General features: G+C 45.8%; 1 protein-coding gene across 3 annotated transcripts in view; it reads left to right on the top strand.

The window, feature by feature from the left end:
- The first annotated feature begins 2,318 nt into the window (after window positions 1–2,318).
- Window positions 2,319–10,384, top strand: part of UGT8 (UDP glycosyltransferase 8) — a 49,589-nt gene continuing 41,523 nt past the window's right edge. The window contains exon 1 of one of the 3 annotated variants that reach the window (XM_069805282.1): window positions 2,319–2,417. The gene's annotated coding sequence lies outside the window, so the exon portion shown is untranslated. Of the gene's footprint in view, window positions 2,860–3,302; window positions 3,420–10,384 lie in introns of those variants that run through there. The other 2 variants (XM_069805345.1, XM_069805435.1) reach the window with 2 other exon arrangements.

Here is a 10,384-nt window from a genome sequence, read left to right as displayed (position 1 = left end):
CTATATGCATATCTGGAGTTTGAAATAAAAACAATTTTCCTTTGCAATAGCATGTAACCATAACAGGCAAAGACAGGACAAGCCCATGTACTCGGAGTTGAAATACTTGCACCAAATAAAGATCACTACGTCACGTTACAATAAACGTACAATACTAAGAGGAAATCATTAACGCTGAACACGTTAATTTTTGATAAAATGTTTTATCTGACCTATGCCAGTCTGCTGAAGATAGGAAACTGGGAAGGCAGAACATTGATACAATCAAGCAACTCTGACTTGCTGACAGGAAAGGTAGAAGGTGCGCGGATGAATAAAAAAGCTCCTAGAGATAACATTCTCTCCTCAGTTAGTATTCAATAGTATGCAGTAATTAAATTCAAGATACTGCCATCACTGTGATACATTTTCAGTACAACATTCCATGAAAAAACCCTTAATATTTTTACAAGGTCTGGTAAGTAATTTTAATAAAATTCCACAGGTAATTGCACCACCTGCTACTTTTCAGCATTGCTACTTCCATGGCAAGAACAGCTTTATTAAAGCTGCTACTCAAGAAACAAAAAGAATACTCATAAACATGCAGGAGATACTAACATATCTCAGGGAAAACGGAACAAAATTCACACTTGGTTCAAGTCTAGACTTATGACCACTGTTAACCTAAGAATCGTTCTGTGTTACTTGGATTTTACCAAATCAGTTACCACTGGAATAAGAAGGTAGTTTAGATATGCAGAGGAGCTGAATTTATTCAACTATTACCTATTGTCTTCAATGGGCATTAGAGTTTGAAATTTATTTTACCTGGAAGTAACTAAAACTTTCAACATGATAGTGGTTCCGTATGCTTGATTCTCGGACATTTAACTTCAGAACCTCATTTTTAGAAGCTCAGAACTTACCTCAAAGCCAAAGGCCACTATTAGCTTGCAGGATTTGAGCATCACCTGCTAAGGCCTAACAGCTGATTTAATGTTAACTAGATGTCAAATGGAGCACAAGATTTGAGAAACTGTAATAATTTGTTTTATAGGTGAGAAACAGAAGAGCTTTTAACAGGCTCTATAATTATTATCATGAGAAGTTCTATGCTGCAAACAAACTGGCTTAATTTGAATGAAAGTAAAGTTTCATTTTCTTTTGCAAGGCATCTTTACTAGAGTGGAGGTAAATTTAAAGTTTATGTTCGGTTTTCTTATCAGGCATTTCATTACTTACCATTCAAATTTCGTTAACTTTCTTGCTTTGTCTGACGAAACTTAAACCTTCACTTTTACTAAAGGAGTAACTTGATTTGTCAAATCAGAAAGACTGTCTGAAACTTTTTTTCCTTTAAAGTTCATTGCAAACATTTCAATGAAAGAAGCATTTACCTTGGTGGGTCCATAAAACACTTTTGAACTTACAACTTAAAGCAAGCAGGAGAAAAGTACGGATTTTGAAAAGTGTGTGCCAGAAGGGGAACAAATCTTGCTCTTTGAAAGAACTTTGTTGTCTGGCAGCCGTGAAATTACACCTTTATTATATAATAAGTGAATAACATAAAAACAAACCCAACACACCCTGCACCCCCCCAAACCCCCCCAAAAACCCCAAACCAAACAAAAACCCCTAATTGGAGAATTACCATTAGTACTTAAACTTTGTCAGTTGAGGGCTTGGAAGGCTACTGGCAGGTCTTTGCCAGGATGATGGAGGGCAGGAGGTAACAGGAGCTTCATCATCCCCTTTAGTCAGCCTTCCCCAAGCAGAGACCACAAGAGCAGGGAGTTGAACACCCTTTCCTGCAGAAAGAGGAAATAAAGGACCCTGTATCACTTCAGGAGCCAGGATCAGTTAGGCAGCTGCCCTTAGCTCTAATGAAGGGGGTATGGGGTGAGGGAAGAAAAAGCTCAGGAGTTTTTGAGCGCTTATGTGTGTTGTTTTTAACCAAAGCCAGCTAGCAACGAAAAAGGAGCAACGTTAGAGCACGGGTCTGTCGAAATACCCCTCAGGGTTATGACAGGTAGAGATTAAGATTCCCACAGGGGTGCCGGCTTGGGCCTCGTAAATCCCCCGCGCTTCGCAGCGCGCCCTTCAACGTGTGAACGGCAGCGTGCTCGGCAGTCGGCGAGCATAAGAGGAGCCCGCGAAGCTCCGAGGAAACAGGACAGCAGTGGGGCCCACCTCGGCCACCCCGGCGGAGGCAGGGCCTTCCTGCCGCCGCCGCGGGCGGGCCCGGCAGTGCCTCCCGCGGTCTCGCCGCCGCCGCGCCCGGACTGATTGGCGGATGGGCGGCCCCGGTCCCACCCGCCAGAGGCGGGCACAGGGGACCTGCCCCGCCGGGAGCTTCCCCGCTGTCCTGGGAGCCGGGGCAGTTGCATGGGGCGGGGATCAGGACGGCAGCTTTCCGCGCCGGCGAGGGGGAAGGGGTGAGGGGAGCCGGTGCCAGCATCTCCGCGGGGGTCGACGGCAGCGCCCGGTGTATGCGTCCGGCGGGCGGTGGGTTGCCGGGGCGGCAGCGCGGCCGAGCGGAGCGAGGGCAGAGGAAAGTGATGAGAAGTTGAGGGAGGACGGAGCGAGGGTGCCCTGTCCTCTCCTCGGCCCGCGCCGCAGGGGGCAGCCCAGCCCCGCGAGCAGGTGCAGCAGAGCCTGGGCGGAGGGGACAGGCGGGCCCGGCGCTCCCGGCGCCGCAGCGGAGGGGCTCCGGCGGGAGCAGGGCCTGAGGCCGGGCCGGACGGAGCCGCGCAGCCCCCGCGCCCGCTCGACTGAAGGAAAAGAGCAGCTAAGCGGAGCTCCGAACCGCGGCTCGCTCCCGTCTTCGGCTCGTTATCAGAAGCAGCGACGCGGAGAAACAGCCCTGAAGGGAGAGCGGTGAGGGAGCTCGGCAATACCCCCCCGGGGGGTGGGAGGGGGCAGCGGGATGGGGGTCGGGCAGGAGGGCGAGGCGGTCCCGGCTCCGGCGTCCCCCTCTGAGGCGGCGACGCGGGCGGGGGCGGAGGGTCCCTGCCCGGGCGCCGGCGGCGGGGAGGTGGGCGAGGAGGAGGGAGGCTCTCGTTTCACCTTGCCGTTTTTTTTTTTTTTTTTTTTTCTTTCTCGTTTCCCTCCCCTTAGTCCTGCATTCTTGACTTCTTCCTTCCCTCCCTCCGGTAGCACAAGGGAAAGCCCTTGGGCACCTTGCATAGCCCCGCGGCGGAGGGTCTGGAGGGGAAGAGAGCGCGATGGCGGGGGGGAGCCGCGGGCTGACTGGAAAGAAACCGCAGGGGAACGGGAGGCCGTGGCGATGCGGTGTCCCTGAGCAAGGGGAGCGGCGCGGAGGGGACGGTGTGACCTGGGAGCGGGGGCGGGAGGAGCGCCGTGTCCTTGCGGGGGTGCTGAGGGGCGTCATTTGTGGGCGAAAAAAGGGACACCTCCCTACCCGCCCTTACCCTGAGGTGAGCTTGGGCTGCTGCTGTGGGGAGAGGGGGGGTGTTGAGGGCGGCAGGGAGCGCGACCGTCCGTCCCCTAGGAGAGGGTTTTTGCGCGCCGGGCACGGCACCTGTGTGGCACGGTCTCTCCGGCCGGTCGGCCTCCCTCCCTCCGGCGCCGCCGCAGCGGGGAGAGGCGGCGGGAGGGTGCCGGCTCACCCGGCAGGTGCCCGCGCTGCGCCTTGAGGAAGTTGAGCGGTGTGAGGGACGACGAGGAGGAGGGGGCCGGGGCCGCAGCGCTGCCGGCGCTGAGGCGAACACTTACTCGCGCTGTTCCTCAGCGGAGGGGCAGGCGCTCCGGGGAGGTTGCGAGGATGAAGCGAAGCTGCGACAGTACGTGCCGAGAAAGGGGGGGTGAGGGGGGGAGGTGTGTGCCCGCGGCGGGGCGCGCGCCTCGACCGTTGGCGGCGACCGTTGGCGCGGCCGCTGCGCGCGTTACCTGGTGATCGGCAGCCGGTTGCGGGGGGGGGGAAGGCGCTGCCGCAGGGCCCCGGCGACGGAGGATGGGGGGGGGGGGGGGGGGGCCGCTGTGTTTCGGACACCGACTTTGGCTGGGTTCAGCCATGCGTTTGGCTTTGCCCCATCTCCAGTAACTAATCGGAGCGGTTAGCGGCCCCTCGGCGCGGCCGTGAGGGGCTGTCACCTCAGCCGTCCCGCAGTTACGTAAGGCGGGCAGCCAGGGTTGCTCGTGGGTGCCGGGCGGGTGTTTTCCTGCCCCGCCGCAAACTTGAAGGCGTAACGTGAGGGGACACTCGGGCTGAGCGTTCGGCCTGGACGTTGACCGAGTTCCGATCAAAACTGCCTTGCCTTTGAAGGAAGAGCGTTGCATAATTGCTGCTGTGCCTCCCCTGTGGTTTAAAAAGAAGGAAAATGGTTAAGCATAAACTTCTAAGGGAATATGTCAATAAAGTTGTGGTATTTAAAGAGATACTAAATGGTATCTTGTCTTTTATGACTTGTTTACATATGCGTTTTAGTAGTGACTATGGAACAATGGGAAACCATTAAAAAATACGCAGCCCGTTTTGCAGGCTCATCAGAGTTGCCTGGGGATGAACAGCAGCGGGTAACTTTAATAGTAGAGGTCCTTGAAGGTCTCCCCCCGACCCAAAGCAAACACCTTGAAAGTAGTATTTTTGCTTTTTGTGTTGTGACTAGGTGATTTAGTTTTGGGAATAGTTCACGTGATATCACTTTTTTCTAGGCACTTATTCTAAAAGTTGCCTTGGTTACATTACCTATCCAAAGCTGCCTGCTTTTCCAAGCAATTATCACACAAGGTCACTTACATATTTTAGCTGAGCTGGTTTTATAGCACCAACACAACGTAGTGTGCAATTAACCTTTACTTCACATTTCCTTGTTTTTCTTCTTTTGTTTCGGTCATTGATCAGGCTGAACACTGGATACTGCAGTGGCTGTTTTTTCAAAACTGCTAACCAGTTCATGTTAGTCTTATACTCTTTCAGGTGGCTTTCATGCTATTGTGAAAATATTTTTGTTGAAATACAAGGAAATGAGTACTTGGCCTGAAGTGCTTGCATATTATTTTTAATCTTTGCACAACATTTTACGTCAACAGAAGGTCTTTGTAGGAAGCGAGAGGAAAAAAAATGGTTTACTTCTTGTCATATGTGTCTCGACTATATAGACTCTAAGGTGAGAATCATGTTAGAGTTCTTTGTAAAGGCCCTTTACATTTTATACTCTCAGAGTACTCTAAGCAGTTGGGTGGTTCTGAAGCAGGATTTGGATGGAGAAACCTATGGGACTAACTAGGGCTTGAGGAGAGGGCATCTGAGACAATCCCTGCGTCCTCATTCTGCGCAGGGTGGTGTCACCTGAGCTCTCCGAGTCCTCTCCTTGCCTGTGCGAGTGGAGTGGAGGGCAGCTGACTCTTAAGGAAGTGGTAACGAAGCAGTGTATTGGTTTTTATATGCTGGTGGCAACTGTTAACTTACCGAATGGCTACTAGCTGTTGTAGTTCATTGGCAGTCATTGCAGCTACAGGTTGGGTTTGGCCTGCGATCGAGGCAGGACTCTGTCATAAGTCCAGATTGGTACCCTGTGATAAACTTGGCTATTCTACTTATTGTTTAGAGAAATTGTAGGTAGTTAGAACTACCATGTTCATGAAATTTCAATGCCATGTTTATCATATCTAAAACACTTTAGGGGTGGTTATCCAAATCAATCCTTTGGAATGACAACTGTGTTAGTTGGTTCACGTGGAGGAACTCTGTTGGGTTAGTGAATGAATGCCGGGGGTGCTATGGACCATGACAGCATGGTCCAATCAGTTTGTAGGGGGAAAAAAAAAAAGAGACAACCTGCCATAATTCTCTGCTGTATACAATTTGCTACAGGTTGACTTGGTTGATTTCAAGCAATATGTTTTATTTCCAGGACTGGAAAAAAATTTATCCAAGTTTCCTCTGTGTGGTAGGTGTGTTACTACGTGTGCAGACATTGGGTGAGAAGGTACTGCGGTAAGCGTCATCATCCATAAAACAGTGCCACTGAGTGTAGCTTCGTGTATGTCCTTCTCTGTACCTGTTGAGACTTGTACAGAGGATGTGTTTTGCTGCAAGATTCCTCCTACCACTTCAAAAATGTTCTGCGCTTAATTATACTAATAACTGTAACAACGATGCCTATCCTATTATTTCTGATTTTAACTGCCGAGTATTTTATTGCCCACGCCTACTTACTTTTATGTTTTCCACTTTGGGCTCTTTAAAGTGCTTCCTTCCACATCACTGTTTTAGTCAGGTTGCTTCCTTTAGAATAGTACCAAGAATTCCTCTCAGTTTACTAGTACCATCTTGATTGAGTCCCTTGCCAGTTACTTACTAGAAAAATCACGCTACAATATTAAAAGCTATTGAGATGTTTGTTGTAAGATCGTGTTCAGGAGTATTCAAGAGGTGCTCACTAAATGAAATACCTTTTCTCTCCAGATCCTAACTTTTAAAAGAAATGCTTTTATTTGTGTTTTAGTATGCTAGAGTGATATTTAAGAAGAGAATAGGATTGTGTTTGAGAAATGCTGATGCATTAGAAGCGTTTGAAATCATTCACTTTCTTTTGTTGGGATTTTTATTCTTAAAAAAATTTTCAGCATGGTTTTACCTTTTTTTTTTTTTTGTTGCTGTTGCTTTAGAAAGTATCTTTGGACTGAAAACTGACATTGTGGTACAGCTCAAAGTATTTGTGAATAGGCATTGTAGTGGGCTCTCCTCCCTGTTTTCCAGGAGTAAAATACACTAGAACTGTTTGATATAATTCTCTGTCCTGAAATGTGTGGTGGTTTTTTTCCATTTTTTCCCTAGGACAACTGTGCTTGGAGTGAATTTCTAAGTCTTGTGACATAAGGTTTCTTGAACCCTTTGACAAAATATTTCTGGTGTTTTATGACACTTGGGATGTATACATCTTAAATGTTCAGGGTGTGAGGTCCTGTTAACACTACTTGTAGGGAAGAAGTCCTTAAATTGTCTGTAGCTTTGTAAAGAAAACCTCTTAGGAGTTGACTACCACTATTTTTTCATTGCAAGTCCATTAAAATATTTTTCTTCATAATGTTTTATCATCTAATCGGAGAAATTTTTCAGCTCTCCTTTTTGCTGTTAGATAATTGCACCATGCTATTTTTGAATTATTTTTTTATTTTGCTAATTACAGGAAAGATTTTGTGCTGCAGTTCTTGACTTGGGGCCAGTGTGTTACAGTAGCAGTGAGTCCTTTCTTTTGGAAGCCTCTGAAATTTTTGGTTTTTAACATAGTTTTGTGTGTGTTATTAATTCCTAAATATGGGAAGAGTTGACAACACTACCTGTGGTTTTATGGAATAACTTAATTGTTTAGCTGTTAGAAGCAGTACACCTAATTGACTATACCTGTGACTATGGGACACTTACTGTGTCCTTGCTAAGTCTTGAGCTCTTTGATCAGTAGATCATTTTGTAGAAAAAGAATAGCTACTAGCCCAGGTCAAAAAGGTGTTTTTAATATGCGAAGAAGTGATGGTAAATGGAAAAAATAGTAGCAAACTTTGGATTTTAACAAACTGTAAATGTAACAGTTATGATTTAAGGGGTTTGAAAGACAATGTAGATAACTTTTCTAGAAGATACAGTTCAGAGTTGCAAAAAGTAGTTATAATCTGATTTGTTATGACAGTTTCTCTTAAGTAGCACAGTTGTCAGGCACATAATTTTATTTGTATAGGGGAACAAGTATAGCTTTCTTCTTTGTTCTATGCTGTTCTTTCCTCCTATGAATGGATGGTTCAGCTTCCTGAGAAATAAGTGACTTAAGACAATTTTCCCTTCTTACTCAATAACTGTAGGGAGAGTTAATGGGAAATCTTGGGTGAGCTTCAGATTCTGAACCAAGTTAGAAATGAGCCTTGATGCCCTGGTGAAACATTATGCTTTTTAAAAAATCAAACCAAAAAATTATGAAGGCTGTCTCTTAGTGTATTTAAGGGGAGGTAGTAGTGTGAACATAAAAGGTGGAGGACTTTGAGTTCCTTAAACTAACACACTGTGTTCCATCAGAGAAATTGTTTTTATCCATATGTTAACACCAGTCTTTAAAAAGTTATTTCATACATTTGTTACATATGAGGATTGAGTGCATAGCTGTAGCATCAAATTTTGAAATTAAAGGCCTCAATTGTGAAGATTTTTGATTAAAATGCAGTTACGTATGCTGAATTTGATGGTTTTTCTCTGCCCTGCCCCCAAGTTGGAAGTTATTTGACTTAAGTCAAACAAATAAGGCTTTGTAATTTAATGCCAAGAACACCAATTCATAAAATAAAGGTATTTAAAAAAGAATTGTAAAAACTTCCAACAAAAGTAAAGTACTAGTGTTTAAAAAAAAAAAAAAAAAGACCAGTACTCAATATGTTGTTACTTACTTGCCATTAACTTTCTTTTCAGGACATCATTGTCGTCCTCCCAATTTAATGTTTAAAATGAGAAATTCTCAAATTCAGAGAAAAGTCAGGTATTTCCTAGCTTACAGTATGAATGGGATCAAAGAGGCATATGTCTCTGGATTAAATCTGGGTTAGGAACAGGAATTTTGGCCAGAATACTACTTTAAACATTAGAATAATTTAAATGATGTGTAGATGCAAAGCTCGCTTTCGAGGTGAAGCGGGATGTGTGACTGAGGAGCCCGCTGCAGCTGTCAAACCCAGCAGCATAGTGAGATACGCTTTCTGCAACATGCAGTGCCTGGAGGGGGAATCTACTTTTCTGAATGCAGTTGTACATCTCTCCTCTTGGCTACACCTGTCCTTGAACTGATTGAGAATGCAGATTTAGTTACTAATTTGAATCTCTTTTGTTTCATGGAGAATCATGTTCTCCTCCCCCCCCCCCCCCCCCGTTTGATTAAATATTTTTGTCTAAGATGAAACATGGGAAATAGACATAGCAGTAAGAATGCAAACATAGGAGATGTGCCAAATGCATAAACGTTTCGTACTGCTGGAAATTCTATAATGAAATCTTCTTTCAAGTGAGCACTTAATTTGGTTTCTCACTTCTCACTCAATTTAAAAGCTGTTACTGAGTTGTGGTAGTAGTTTACATTGCATATGTTTCAGATTAATAAGACTTAGTGCTTTTTAAACAAGATAGTTGTTAGAGAATGTAGATGCTGTATGCAAGTAGTTAAGTGTTTATTTTGTAAGTTTGCTTGGGGAAGCCAGTTCTGCCAATTTATCACAATGCAAACAGGTGCTGAAAAGTACTTTTTTTTTTTTTAATAGCATGGATGTGCTGAGATGTTAAACTTGGACCTTGGTAGCAGTATCTTTCTCAAGCATTCTTGACTAGAAGGTTGCTGCCAGTGAAGAGCTTGCAGATGAGGTTTGGCATTGGCAGTACTCAGTATGTGCTGCAGGCAGCACTGCCTCTGCAGGAATTACCCTTGGGGGCAATGAAAGGCTTAACCCGCTCTGGTGCCTACAGAGTCAGTAGGTCAGAAATGTTGGCTAGAAGGCCCTCTGGAAGGTCTTGTGCAAATTTCCACTCACTACAGAATTGTTGGCAAACGTAAGATCAGGTCAGCCATGGCTCTTTTTCTTCCGAGTCCTGAATACCTGCAAGGATGGAGGTGCCTCATCCTCTTTGGTAACCTTTTCCAGCAGCCCAGCACTCTTCCAAAGGAAAAGATTTTTCTAATGCCAGTCTGAACTTTGTAAGCTGCAATTACTGTTCCCTCCAGTAATGGCAAACTGATAGCCAAGGAATTTGGCTATGAAGCTAAACGGGATGATCTGACAGGGTGGATTGGCTAAGCTGGAAACGAACATGTACTCTGATCGCTCCCATGTTTTTTGAAAACTGTTGTTTCTATCAGTTTGCTGCCTGGTTGCCAAGTCAGGCTTGTGTCTGTTCTTCATGGTCCTTGGGCACAATCTGAAATTGTGTTCATAGCTTGTAGACCATAGGTAGTGCTGGCTGCAGATCTTCTTGCGGTGTAAGGTGTAGGTCAGTTTTTCATCTGGGAGGCCTGCCGTGCTGGTACTCTCTGAAGTGAGCTACAGGCTGTGGGAATCTTGCTGCTGCTCCATACCTTGCTGGCAAAAAGATCTCGAGCTCTTCTGCTTTCTTCTAGGCTTCTCTTCCACTAAAGCCTCTTGTGCCTGAGTGAGCTTGGAGGAGACTGTCACAGTAGTCTAAATACAACTTGTGCACCAGTGTACTATCAATACTGAGAAAGATTTGCTGGAGATTTAGACCCTTGCTTAAGCCTTGCTGGTCCTTGGAAGAATGTTATTTCCTGTCCCTGGGCTCAAAGAAACTGAGCTTTGAGAGGGGTGTGTTGATAGGTACGGTGTTTGGTCCCTGGGCACAGAAGTCTCTCCTAAGAAATTGAGCATAAAATGCTTGTGGGAAGGTTTGCTTACA

This window comes from Haliaeetus albicilla, chromosome 1 (assembly GCF_947461875.1).
Source record: "Haliaeetus albicilla chromosome 1, bHalAlb1.1, whole genome shotgun sequence".
In the NCBI taxonomy this organism is placed as follows: Eukaryota; Metazoa; Chordata; class Aves; order Accipitriformes; family Accipitridae; genus Haliaeetus; species Haliaeetus albicilla.
The sequence above is the reverse complement of the archived record's forward strand: the minus strand, read 5'-3'. Positions and strand labels throughout refer to the sequence as shown.